Source organism: Capsicum annuum, chromosome 10 (genome assembly GCF_002878395.1).
Source record: "Capsicum annuum cultivar UCD-10X-F1 chromosome 10, UCD10Xv1.1, whole genome shotgun sequence".
NCBI classification, from domain to species: Eukaryota; Viridiplantae; Streptophyta; class Magnoliopsida; order Solanales; family Solanaceae; genus Capsicum; species Capsicum annuum.
The window spans coordinates 215,274,008-215,288,803 of NC_061120.1; the positions used below are offsets into that span (position 1 = coordinate 215,274,008).

The 14,796-nt window shown below is 34.6% G+C and overlaps 1 long non-coding RNA gene across 1 annotated transcript; it reads right to left on the reverse strand.

Moving 5' to 3' along the window:
- Positions 1-4,101: 4,101 nt before the first annotated feature.
- Positions 4,102-10,958, reverse strand: LOC107854594. The gene is made up of 2 exons (XR_001670050.2): positions 9,790-10,958; positions 4,102-4,746 (listed from the first exon to the last, which is right to left on the reverse strand). It is a non-coding gene; the product is annotated as an uncharacterized LOC107854594 (long non-coding RNA).
- Between the last annotated feature and the right edge of the window lie 3,838 nt (positions 10,959-14,796).

Genomic DNA, 14,796 nt, shown 5'->3' on the forward strand with positions numbered 1-14,796 from the left:
TCATAGTAAACCCTAATTTTAGTTTCCACACATTGTTTTGCTAATTTTGACCCAAAAATCCTTGAGAACCAATGTTCAACACTACCTTGCTACTTACCAAATAACAAGAAAGGGATTAACTAAGAACATACCTATTGGTAGCTTAGAATTCTTGGTAACTATTTTGACTGAACTTCATGAGTGGGCAAGGAAGAAGAGAAAGGAAAGAAGGGATTCTTGCTTTTGAACTCAAAATCAATGAGTAAAAAGGGAACCAATTTTTGTTTTGTTAAGAAATAAGTAAACTAGGAAAGAAAATAAACTAAAAATGGAAAGAAATAAGTTGAAAAGATACGCGGGAAGGTAAGAAGTTTGACAGTGGGCCGGGTCAAATTTTAGATGCTGGGCCTAATTTTACCTGACACTTATCAGGAAGCTGATGCACCATCATAATCGTCGTCAGACTTAATAGACATACCATCAAATATGACTTCTCTAACATCAAATTTGATGGCTTATCATAATTGTGATAGCTCGTCACATATGTCGTCAGAATCACTTAGCAGGATACATTAGTTTTATCCCAGTCTTTGCATACCTCATCATTTTACCATGATTACCATCTAATTAAATAAAATAACTTGTGTTAAACATAAAAATTTTGGGTTTTCTCCCACTAGCGCCTGATTTATCATCGTGTCACGATGCAGCTATCTCGATTACTTAGACTTCATCGAGATACCTTGTTTATACTTCTTTACCTTATTTGATAGATCAAGAAAGTGCTTTCGACCTGGTTCAGCTGGTGTGTCTCCTACCTCTTCATAGTACATATCAACGATCGAGAAGACATCCATCTTCTTCTTCTATTTCAGGGATTGGTGCACCTTAAAACTAACCTTTTTTTCATTGAGCCTAAACTTCATTTCATTCCGATCCATGTCTACTATCACTTTCCCAGTGGCTAAAAAGGGTCTACTCAAAATAATGGGTACTTCAAAGTCCACTTCACACTCAAGGATTACAAACTAGGAAAGGAATATAAAATCAGCCACCTTTACTAACACATTATGTAATACACCAACAGGTCATTTTATTGACCTATCAGCCATCACAAGTCACATGTTAGTGGGTGTGGGGTCTCCCAAGCCCAAATTTTCATAAACCGCTAGTGGCATTAGATTGATGCTAGCTCCCAGATCACATAGGGCCTTAGAAACTTTAAGAGACCCAATTGTACATGGGATAGTGAATGCTCCAGGGTCAGCCTTTTTATGCACTAAGGATAATGTAGAAATGACACTAAAATAGTGGAAATTATCCACTAGCTCGTAGAGTACTGCCCTGTTCTTCATCACCAGATCCTTCATAAATTTAACATATCTTGGGATTTGTTCAAGTGCCACTACAAAAGGCACATTTATTGTCAACTGCTTCAACATCGCCATGAACTTTCTAAATTTTGCATCATCCAAGTTCTTAAATCTTTGAGGAAAGAGAGGTGGTGGTCTTAGGAGAGTTTTTATCACTACTTCCTTTTCTTTCTCTTTTCTTTGTTTTAGAGCATCATCAGAACCATCCAGCTTCTTAGACTCCACTAGACATTTTTCTTCGGGTTCATCATCTTCTTCAGTCATATTTTCACTCAAACTTTGGCACACAGAAGGTCCTGATAAAACCTCACCACTCTATGTGGTCATAGCCATACATGAGCCATCATTCTGTGGGTTTTGAACTGTATCACTTGTAATATTCCACTCTTCCTCTGTTTAAGTGCTGTGAAGAGTTGGCTCATCTACTGCTCCAACTATTTGATTGAGGTGGAGTGTGAGTTTACCAACTGGCTCATAGAAGATACATCAGTCTTCATGGTGTTCATCCTAGATTTGGTTGCCTCAACTCCCTTTAACAATTTAACAATCATGTCCTCCATAGACATCTTTTTAGAACTTGTTGCAGCAGCCTCATGAACTTCCAGGTAGGACATATAGCCCACTCCTATCATTATTGATCCTCCAATTTCCTTTCTCCCTATCTTTATAACCAGACTTGTTATAGTAGTTCCGACCTTGATTCCCTAGGATATTGCCTCGCAAACCCCCCTGATTATTCATATAGTTCACTTCTTCTTCTAAGTTAGACTCAACTCTGCCCTGCGATCCCACAACCTTCACTTTCTCAGTCTTTCCTGATAGTTAGTGCTTGGTTAGAAAGTCCATCTGTGTCTTCAGGTGAGCTATGTCCTGATCTCGCTCCTCATCTCTTCTGTGTTGTTCTATAGTCATACCAATAAAAACAGTGGGGCTTGCTACCACAGAATCCCTGGTATGCTAAGCTCAACTCTATTTGGCCATTTTTTCTAGCATTTCTGAATCTTACAAGAATGTAAGATCAACAAACGAACCACCAACAACATTATCTACAATCGGTTTTATCACAGAGTTAAGAGCCCTATACAAAGTCTCCATCAAGTGTATGTCCATCATATTGTGGTTCGAGCACTGCGTCAGCTTTTTTTTAAATCTCTCCCAAGTTTTATGCAAGGCTTCAGCTGGGAGCTTTCTAAAGTTACTGATCTCATCCCTCAACTGTACCCTCCTGTAAAGTGGAAAGAACTTTTCTAGGAAAGCTTCTTTCACCTACCTCCAGTTGGTTATAGATCGGGCGTCAGCTTATTAAGCCATAATATTGCCTCCCCAGATAGAGATAATGGAAACAATCTCAAATGGATAGCATTATGACCCACTCCTGGGTTATCAAAGTATTTACAGATGGTGACAAATTTCACCATATACAAGTTCGGATCATCCCCAGGAAGACCACCAAATAACCCCTTTAAATTAAGGAGTTGAATCATGGTACTGGTAATGTTGAATTTTTCCCCAGGTGCTAACGGTGGAGGAATAATTACATTTATAGCACCTTCTCCATCCATTCTATCATCATCATTATTGGGATTATACTGGGTAGGCTGGCGATCCTACCTTGCTCTGAATGGATGGTTCATGTTGGCATTACGTTGTACTAGTGTAGCTAATTGCTCTGCACGCCTTAGGTTAGCAGGATTCAGTAAATCCTCATCCCTTAAGTCCTCATCCTCAGGATTTGGATGACGGGCTTGTTGACTGTCATTCTACAGATTAACCTAAGCTATAGCCAAGGCTGCTAGTCTATCAGCCTCTTATTGGTCTGCCATTCTGTTGATTAATTGTGATTCTAAATTGAACGGTAATAACGCTTCTCCTGAACTTCTGGTTTTTGGCATACACAATAGTGTTCATGCAACAAACAAAAACAACAAATAAACATAAAATTGGAAAACTTAACTAACAATCAATTAGCGCACACAAACTTAAATTTACAACCGAATTCCCCGGCAAGGCGCCATTCTTGATAAAACTCAAACTATACCTCTCTTACGAGAATGTAAGCAATCGTTGTCAATATATAAATCAACTAGGTTGGGGTCGAATCCCACAGGGAATATGGTGTAAATTTGAGTTATTTGCAGTTTAATCAACTAATAGTTAGCAGTTTCTTGTGAATGAGGGTTTGTGGAAAGGTAGAAAATAATTACTTCTCAATTCAGTGTTTGAAATTGATATGATAAGGAAAACCAGAGTTATGTTCACTATGGGTGTTGGGATTTGACAGACGCTAGTAACAATTCAAGATTCTTGTGGTAGGTAGGAATAACAGATTATTCTTATCGAAGTTATGTCTAAATGTTTCTCAACCTATTTAGACGTTTAACCACCTAATTCTCTCGAAATTAGGGAATTTATATTTCATAACATGATGTTATCTCAAGTTAATTAATCTTGTTACAACATTAATTATTAAATGGAAGTTTGATGCTTCTTAGTCCCTATTGATAATTCACTTCTTACTAGGGTTGATTTCTTATCTCAAGCAAATCATTATTAAGCAAAGACTATTGTTTGCAACCAATAGTCAGAATATAAAATAATGAAATTATTAAGGAGTTTCTACCACCGTTTAAATCTTGAACACTTAGTTATGTTACAAACCCAAACCCATAGATCCCACAACTCGAGTTAAGGGATAATAAGCAAGACAATGAGATGAATTCATAATCTGATTGATGAACTTATAGCAAGATGAATAACAATAAGTATTTCTCTAAGTAGATCACAGTAGAAAATCCCAAAACAATGGTTACAATCTCTCCAAAAATAACTCTGTTGTTAAACTCATAAAACTAAAGAGAAATTCACCAAGTACGTGAAGTTTTAGATAGGTCAAGATATCCTTAGAAAATCCTAACATATGCTAAAAACACTTTAGCCTAATTATGGAAACAAAATCACAGATCACAGTATTTTTTTTAGACAGACGATGATGTGTGTGATGGCTTATCAGAAGTCTAATGCCTTATCAGGAATGTCATCAAATCCTCTTCACATTTGAACAATTTCTGTCTTAAGATGACGATGAATCCTGATGGCTTATCAGATTTGTGATGACTTATCAGAATTGTTGTCGCGTCTTTACTTCAAATCCCATTCTCTGTCTAAGCTTAACGATGAGCCTGATGGCTTATCACACATCTAATGGCTTATCATAGGTTGTCGTTATATCTTCCAGCTAAATTTCATTCTCTTTCTAAGGCTGACGGCAACTCTGATAGCTTATCACAATGCTGACGACTTATCAGACAAGTCGTCAGCTATACTTTCATTTCTACTTACTCAGAAATCAAGTCTTTTACCCATTGTTGTTGGTTTCCTTTCATCTTGACTTTTACTGCAATATCAAAGATAAAACAATTAAAAAAAAAGTTGCTTAAGACTTTACAATTATTCTCAGTTAAAAGCCTCAAATGTATTAGCATCTACTCACGCACCAGTGTCCGCTTAGTCAATTCAGCAGAAGGTAATATATGGGTTTAGAGTAGTTTAAAATCATCTTTAGTTTTCAAGGTGAAAGAAAAGCAAGACAGAGATCCCAGTCTTGATCCAGCTGTGCAAGGGTCAAGGTGAAAGTAGATCTACTGGGAGATTTTCCAAAGAGAACTAATGTGGGTATGAGGATGAAGAATGGGGACATTAAAGAAAAGTGGATCCATATTAGGTATGATTATGTACCTAAATACTTCAAGACATACAGGTTTAAGGACATAATGAGAAGGTGTGTTTTGTATTACATCTAGAATTATTCCAAAAATATGAAGAGGAAAGTGAAAACAAGGATTATAATGAGGAGTACAAGTCAGGAAAGGGGAAGGTTGCTGAGCAACATTCAAATTCAAATGCAAAGGTTTAACCCCAGGAAGATAAATAAAAAATTACAAAAGAGGGAGAGGGTGAATTCAAATATCAAAAGTAAAGGAATGCTTTCAGAAGGGGAAGACAATTTAACAGAGGTAGATATGAATGGAATCAATACCAATCGAATAAAGAAGTTGCTGTGGAGAACAAATTTGAGGCATTATAGGAAAGCAATGTGGATAAGATAATTGGTAACAAAGAGGAAGTGAATATAGAAATGCCATACACTGTATACAAAAAACAATGAAGGAGGTATTATGAAGGATCTAATGGAACAAATAGGTGACAAAACACAGAACATCAGTCAACATGATGCACAAAGCACTCACAAATCCATACACCATCTAGAGAATTCAGTAGAGCAGATAAATGAAAGAGCTGATAGTATTCCAGCAGTGTCAAGTCAGAAGAAAATTAATGAGAAGGAGAAAAACTTAAAAGAAGAAGATCAACAAAGGAGTGACAACATACAATAAATAAGGGAGGAAGATCAATGAGAAACATCATCGGTACCTAGTATTGAGAACATTTCAGAAAAGAAAGTCAATCACAAGCAAAATGAAGAAGAAGATGAAAGTATTGATCTCAACATAGAAAAAGTAAGCAAGGAAGGTGATTTATCACCTAGAAAAACCAAGCAGTTGAAAGGAAAAGACAAGAAGGGTGGTAAACCTGGGCTTCAACAATCATAAATACATACAAGGAGAAAGAAGGGGTCCTCATTTACTATTAATCAATGATTAATAAGGTGATTTTTTGGAATATTAAGTCTGTTAAAACTCAAAGATCTTTTGAGAGATTAGTAAACTTAAATAATACATATCAATACTCACTTATAGCTTTATTTAAGCCTTTCAAAGTCCAAATGAGATAGAATAATATAGAAGGAGATTAGGCTTATCAAATGCTAAAGTGAATTATTCTGCTAAGATATGGATATTTTGCGAGGATGGATGGGAGTTTGAAGAGTTTTCAGACTCAATGCAACAAATAACTATGAAGTTTTAGAGAAGGGGTTCAAATGAAAATATTTTCATTTCTGCAGTTTATGCAAGATGTAGTGTTTTAAAGAGACTAGAATTATGAAAAGATTTAGAATAGGTTGAATATCAATTGCAATGCCCCTAGTTGGTAGGGGAGATTTCAATACTATTGTGGATGAGGTAGAAAAGCTAGGAGGGTTACCTGTTACTCAAGAAGAAACTATTGATTTTATGAGTTGTATTAGTAAATGTGCTCTAAATAAACTAAAGTTCATAGGTAGCAATTATACTTGGTGGAATGGAAGAATAGAAGAGGAGTATATTTTCAAGAGGCTTGATAGGGTATTTGGAAATAGTGAATTTGTGCAACTTCTTCCCAACAGTGAAGTGCATATTCAATTGGAGATTTGTCATTCTAAAGAAAATAAATTAGAACTGAATAGGGTGGAAGTTGACTTGAAAAGATATTTACACTTAGTGGAGGAATATTGGAAACAAAAGACAGGAATAAGGTGGTTTAAAGATGGAGATAGGAATACAAAATTTTTTCACTCTTATGTAAAGGAAAGAAGAACGAAAATGCAGTTGTCAGAAATTCAGACAATGCAAGGTGACATGGTCAGTACAACCTAGAACATAGGAGAAAAGGCTATTAATTATTTCATCAAACAGTTCACTCAAGAGCAGGAAGGAGAAAACACATAATTGATCCAATATATTCCTAATATGATTACACAGGAGCAAAATGAGAACATGGTCATTATACCAACCAGGAAGGAAGTGAAACAGGTGGTTTTTGCTTTACATGGGGAGAGTGCTAGTGGTTCTTATGGTTTCTCTGGATAATTCTTTCAATCATGTTGAGAAACTATTGTAGAGGATGTTACAAATATGGTGAAGGCTTTCTTTTATGGTCAAGAGATTCCAAGGTTTATAACTCAAACCAATTTGGTACTAATTCCTAAGAAGGAAATAGTTAAAACTTTTGGAGACTTAAGACCCATAAGATTAAGTACTTTTGCTAATAAAATAATCTTAAGAGTATTACATGAAAGAATTGTTGATTTAATTCCTAGTATCATTACTCCCAATCAAAGTGATTTTGTTAATGGTAGGAGTATTACTGGGAATGTGTTGCTGGTATAAGAAATAATAAGAGACATTAATTTGAGGAACAAAGAACAGAATGTGGTGGTTAAGTTGTCCATGGCAAAAACATATGATAGGTTTTCTTAGAAATTCCTTATTATGGTTTTGAGAAGATTTGGTTTTGATGAAAGAATTATTGATATGGTTGTATGGCTACTTAGTAATAATTGGTACTCAGTGTTGGTGAATGGCAATCATTTGTTTCTTTCAATCATCTAGAGGATAAAAACAAGGAGGCCCTTTATCTCATACTCTCTTCATCATTACAGCTGAAGTACTAGATAGGATCTTAAATAAGTTGTTTGATGATCCCTTATTCAAAGGATATGGTATGCCTAAGTGGGGAGCAAAAATTAATCACCTCTCTTATGATGATAATCCTATTCTCTTTTGTTCAGGACACTTAGTTTCTATGAAGAAGATGAAAAATATTTCGAGGGAGTATGAGAGAATATTAGGACAGCTGATTAATCTAGACAAAAGTTTATTCTATCTACATGAAAAGACTCCTACAGGTATGTGTTTAAAAATTAAAAGAATAACTGGTATTGCTCGGGGTTCTTTTCCTTTGACCTATTTAGGATGTCCTGTTTTTTATGGGAAAAAAGTGCTACTTTGAGGATTTGGTTAAGAAGGTAATGAAAAGGTTAATCTTGTGGCAGAATAAACTATTGTCTTTTAGAGGAAGGTATATATTAATAGCTCATGTGTTAAAATCTATACCTATATATTTTTTATCCGCCATGAATCCTCCTGTTTCGGTTAATATTCAAATTCACAAAATCTTTGCTAAGTTTTTCTGGGGAAATGCTACTGGAGCCAAGAATAAGCATTGGGTTTCTTGGGAAACTATGTGCTATCCAAGGAAAAATTGGTATTGGTTTTAGATATTTACATACCGTTTCTAAAGCCCTTAATGCTAAGCTATGGTGGAATTTTAGAACTTCTACCTCCTCTTTGTGGAGTGAATTTATGTAGAATAAATATTGCAAAAGCTACATCCTACCCAGGCTAGGGCCCTTAGATCATCTCAATCTTGGACAAGTTTAGAGGACATCAGGGAATACATTGAGCATAATATATGGTGGCAGGTCAAATCAGGAAATTAAAATTTCTGGTTTGAAAACTGGACTAGACAAAGTGCCCTCTATTTTGTGGAAGGAGAGAATGTTGTTGAAGAAGAAATAGGAGGTTAGACATTTTGAAACTGAGGAAGGCTGGAACTATCAGATGTTAAGAAGCAGACTATCTCAAGATATGACTGATTACATAATGGAATATATAAATCCTCCAGTTGGTGATTAGCTCAATTATAGGGATTGGTGGATGGGTAACAATCAAGGTATATTTTCTGTTAAATCAGCTTTCCATATGATGAGAAGGAATACATGTATATTTAGAAGAAAGGAGTGCCGTTTAAAATTAGTTTCTTCATGTGGAGGGTTTGGAGAAGAAAGATAGCTACCGATGACAATCTCAAGAACATGAGAATTAACATTGTCACTAGGTGTTGGTGATGTGAAGATAAAAATGAGGAGACTATGGAGCATCTTTTTCTAACATCCCATATAGCTAAAAGGCTATGGAGGCAGTTTGCTATTTTTGCAGCTATAGACATTGAAGACATGAATCTAAATCAGGTGATATGGACTTGGTGGATAATGAAGGTGCCTACAAAACTGAAAGTGGTGTTTGAAACAAACCCAACAATGATCATGTGGTGTCTGTGGAAAAGAAGAAATGGCATTAAGCACGAAGGTAGAGTTATTTTTAACACCCTGGTGTGCCAGTCACAAGACTTGGTGAGAAAATTCATCAAAATCTTATATCCTTGGGTGTTGGTAGGAGAGAGAGATTGCCCATCTTTGATAAACACCTTCACATAATACAGACCTTGGTTACATTGTCTGAGTGTTATATGGTGTTTTTCGAAAAGCGGTAAATTTAAATGTAACACAGATGGGGCATGTTTGGGGAACCTAGGTATTGGTGGCTATTGGTTTCTGCATCAGGAATGAAAAAGGGAATTTGGTTTTTCCAAAAGCTAAAGGAATAGGGTAAACTACTAATATAGAGGCAGAGATTACAACAATTATAGAGGCTTTGACATATTGTCAAGCACAAAACATAAAAGTAGTTACCATTGCAAATGACTCTCTTATCTCTCAAAAGATGATTCAGGATTAGTGGAAAAATCCATGGGAGTAGTGGAAAGAGTTGAAAACATTCAATACATGTTGAAAGCAGTACAAAGAAATGTTACACACATTTTTAGAGAAGAAAATACTGTAGCAGATGCTTTAGCTAGTAAAGTTATTGTGCAGCAAATAGAAATGGAATTTAGCATATTCATACAACTTTTGATTGAGGTAAGAAAGTTACTCAACATGGATAAGACTCAAATCCATAATCTCTGAATCAGAACACGCAAGATAGTCAAGCAGCAAAGGAAGCAGTAATAATGGAACAGTAAAGTATGCGGCAGATGAGGAATAAAAGTACTTGCTACTCTTGCTTAAATGGATGGATGCTTTGTATGTTTTAAGAAACTTTACATCTTATTTTCAAGTGGATCTGGTCATTTGTTGGGACCGTCCGATTAATGTATAATTGTGGATATGCTTTGATTTTAGCAACATAAATAAAATGGTCCAGATGGGACCAAAAATTTAATTAAAAAAATAAGATACGACAAATCTGGTCGTGAAGCAAGCGGGTAAAGCAGGTAAAGCAGATGGCTATGTTTTTCGATGTACACGTCCATTGGAACATGACGAGAGCTTGGGCGAACATAAATAGCCTTACTGCTCAACGCCGTAGTCGATTGAATTGACTCCAAAGGTATTCTGTTAGTATTTTTGGTTCCAAATGGAATATGAAAATCCCCATTAAATTGCCAGTTGACAAATAACATGCGCAATAATTTGACAAAATGCAATGGTTATTCATTGTACATTTTCGGATCTCCATGGTGCCTTAGTTCCGAAAAGAATAAATAATCATCAAAATTGGAAGGCATTAAATTTTGTTGTTATTCTTCATCCCTTAGTTTAACCATTATCTGGAGTATGAAGTTCAAGATTTGATTTTCCATCAAAACCAAATCCCGACTTGTTTGTGACACCATAAATAATCCTAACTGCTCTTTTGTAGCAAAGTCCTTTTCTGAGTCGTCCCTCAAGGTTATTTCCATATGGTTCATAATAAAGCATGCATCCAAAAGCATCATTGAGGCAAATTCATTGTCACTAAACCGTTCGGTTTCCATATCAAGGTAGTATTTTCTGGCTTCTTTCACTACTGCTAGAATGTTGTCGAACAAATATTCCTCTTCTAAACTACTTTAGGAAATGAATAATTTCAAATCCGTAAGTTTGAAATTTTAAAAAAATTTAAGATTAGTTTTTTCGTGGTGAAATGGACCAATCGACACCACTATAGGATCATATTGATTTTCATTTTATTCTCTTCTCAAATGAATAATGGAACTTTCTGTATTATTTTATGCATTTGTATGATGGAGTTGGTTTAAGAAAAGAACGATGGACTAGTTCAAGAAGAAGGCAGGAAGAACACTAACTTTGGATGGACATAGGGTAGCTCAAGCGTAAAGCTAGTAAAGCCATCGCTTTAGGCCCCAAAATTTTGTTGCCTCAAATTTTTAATAGTAAACTACACTTCGAATAATAATGAAGATTGTGAAATACATTTTTAAAAAGTATCTAAATAATAATAATAATAATAATTACAGAGAAAAAGTTATCTTATTTTTACAAGGAATATTTTAGAACTTTGAACTAAACAACTCAAACTTTATATTAATAAATAACATTTTAACAACAACATCCAAGTTAATGCATTGCAAATAAATGGCTAACATCTTATTAACAAAAATTAATCCATACTTTTATTAATAATCATATTAATATGTGAAGTTAAAGGTTGTGTTTTTTTAAAATACTACATCGAAACAACTATTATGCAAGAATAACTAAGTCAACTCTAAATTATTACAGTTGTATTTTTGTATGTATATTTATACATGTAAGAACTCCTATTACTATTTGGCTTTAAGCCACTAATTTTATCAAGATGCCCTGGCCTAGACAAGTTTGGGAGTTTGGGAGATTATGACCAGCAGTAGTATTTATAAGTAGTAAGGGAGTTTTAAGTAGTATTTATAAAGATGGAGACTGTTTTTATAAAACAAGTTTGGTTGGATGTTTGTAATTGTACTAATGGTCATAGTATTAGGGAAGATCCTCCAAATGGCTTCCATGTGTACTGATGTTTTCAACTTTTTAGTAGTAATGAATAATCATCCTTTTCTACAAAAAATAAAATAAAATAGTATTTATAAGTGCCTTATTATTTTTCTTATAAATAACAATAATCTATTATAAAAATAAATTAGAAACAACTTCACAATCTCTTTTTTTATTTTTGTTCCCTTTTAATTTTCCTCTTAAGCTGATAAATTTGTCCTTGGGGTTTAGTGACTTACATTGCACAATGTACAGGTGTTAATCGGGCCGATTTGAGCTTGCCCAAATCGGTCCACTTAAATAACCCGTCCCAGTTAGCCGCCGGGCTGTACGGTACCGGGTCTCGGGCTGAGCCAATTTTAAAATTAGGCTCGGTTAATCCAGTTCAAACCAAAATCGATCCAGGCTTTGATTAATCGGCCCGGAAACTTTTAAAAAAAATGATTTTTGACTGTTGGGTTTGGGTCCAAACGGCTACTTAGCCTTTTTTAATAAAAAAAAACCTTTTTAATTTAAAATATTTATTTAAACCCAAAAAAATTCATATAAATACCCTACACTTTCAAATCATTTTCCACACAATTTTCATTCTCTCAAATTCAATTCTCAAAATTCAAATATTCTATACATTTTCTAAAGTGCTCAATTTAATTTTTTAATTTTGCGATTACAAAGTACGAGTGGAAGTTTCTAAAGTCACAACTTTTGGATACTTCAAAGATTTGGTATTGTCGTTCCATCTCTTACTTTTAATTTTTAATTAGTGTATTAATTATTGAATATTTCATTTAATTATATTTGTGTATTTTAAATTTTTTTAGTTTGATTTATGTTATGGATAAATTAAGAAACCTCACCACTAAAAGTGTAAAAAATTTATCACGAAAGTGTTAGTGGTAGTAAAAAGCGAATTACTGGTGGTAGAGGTAGTTCAAGTAGAAGATATACTCATGTGCCTCCGCCTCCGGTACCGCTTAGTCAACCTTTTGAGTAAGAAGTAGGTGTAGATGCTCACGATATAAATTATGTAGAAGCTCAAAAAAATTATTGTATAGACGAAGAAAATAAAGTAGATGCGGTAGATTTAAATGAAGATGATGAAAATATTGGTGAGACACACGTGGTAGGAAATGCTAACGTTAGATCTGAATTGGTTAATCACCATCCCTATCCTCCCCGTTCCCCAAGAGCTCATAGAACAACTAGTATTGCATGACAATTTTTTATACAAATAGGAGATACTGAGGTGCAATGCAATATTTGTCAACAAATATATAAGTATAAAAGTGAAGGCAAGCAAGGGGTATGGGTATGTTAATGAGATATATAAATGATGATCACGTAAGAGAGTTATTTATTGCATGAGGTGGTGAGGCTATTGGTGGGCCAACACAAATTAGAGTGGACCCAACAACCGGTCAGGTAATTAAGAATTATAATAAATACAGGGATCGGAAAGAAATAGCAAAACTGGTAGTTGTAGGTTGTTTGCCTTTCAGTTTTTCTTCTTCGGATGCTATTATTCATTATATTCAAGCAATTTATAATCCTATGTATAATGGTATTCCTAGAAGTACTTGTTAGGCTGATATTTTTAGATTTCATTCACAATATGTTTTTTATTTATCTAAATTATTAAAAAATATCCAATGTAGCATGACTCTAACTTCTGATCTTGATTATACTGTTAATAAAAATGATTACTTGTAACTGGATAGATAGTAATTATGTTATGCAAAAATGTATTCTTGATTTTTTGTATGATGAAAATCGTAGACTGTAATGCTCCGAAAATGGGTCTCGAGATATCACACGGTGCTTGAGGCTACAAGTAGCCCCAAGTTAACCCTTTGAGCTTACTACTACATTTAATACTCATTTTAAGAATCTAAATTAGATAATTAGAATTAATTCTCATCAATCCACTCTATAAATATAATGTCCAAATCAGAAGATATTGAAAAGTCCGACAACACAACTGACAGTCTAGTCTGACAGAGCCTCTACAACTCAAAGAATAGGGAGCCATTGGGACAGATACCCAACTAATTCATACTCAAATAAAAGAAAATAACACAACAACTGATAATACAGAATGACTGGAACATAGGTCCTTGAACCATGAAGACTCACCACTGCAGGAATATAGACAAAGGTGATTGGGTTCACTGACGCTGCTAGGACTGGGCACATGAACCTACATTATGAGGAAATGTAGCACACAAACGAGTATGTGATCAGTACTATGAGAATGTATTTAGTATATGGGGGTGTATGTATTTGAATAAATGATATCATAAATTTTGTTAGAAATCATGCATGCTGGTAATAATGACTTACAAAGCTTGAATAAAATTTGAAATATAAACATCATAGATCATGAATAATGAAACATGTATCATAAATCTCGTGAGTCATTATACTTAACTCAAAAATCTAAATTTCTCCTTTTATTCTCAAAACTCGTAAGCTAAAGAAATCTTTAAATAATCTTTCAAAACTCATACTTCTTTACTGAGGAAAATAGAACTTGTTTAAAACTAAAGGACTTAAAACTTTACAAACTTAGATATTTGCAATTGGGAAACTTTGAAATATTATGGACCTGGAAACTTGGAAATCTCAAAAATCAAACTTTTGAAATATATACCTTTAGCTTAATTAGAGTAGGGGACTGCTTTGAGAGTTTCTTCTAATCGACATAAACCATGTGAGCCACATAGAGTCCAACGTCTTGCCCACGTTGGGGAGAGCTGTTCTACCCTTGCCATAAGAATAGAAACTCAATGTTAGTGGTCACGATCTCAACCTTAGGCCCATAAATCGCAATCCTACGGTGGCATATAGTCCTAAGAAAGTAGGATGCGCTAAACCCACGCTTCCCGCTCGATGCTAAATACTACTCCCATACTTAGGCTCAGAACTTTTAGAAAATCCACCTCAAAATAACTCAAGGGTCTATAATGAAGACCAAGTCATATTTCTGTTAGTTTAAATCATACAAAATTTGTGGACTTCTATTTTAACTCCTTATCCAAACATCAATCTTGACTCAAATCTTGGTAAATAATCCACTAGAGGAAAGATTAAGATCATGACATCATGAAAATTCAAAATCATTCTTTGTAT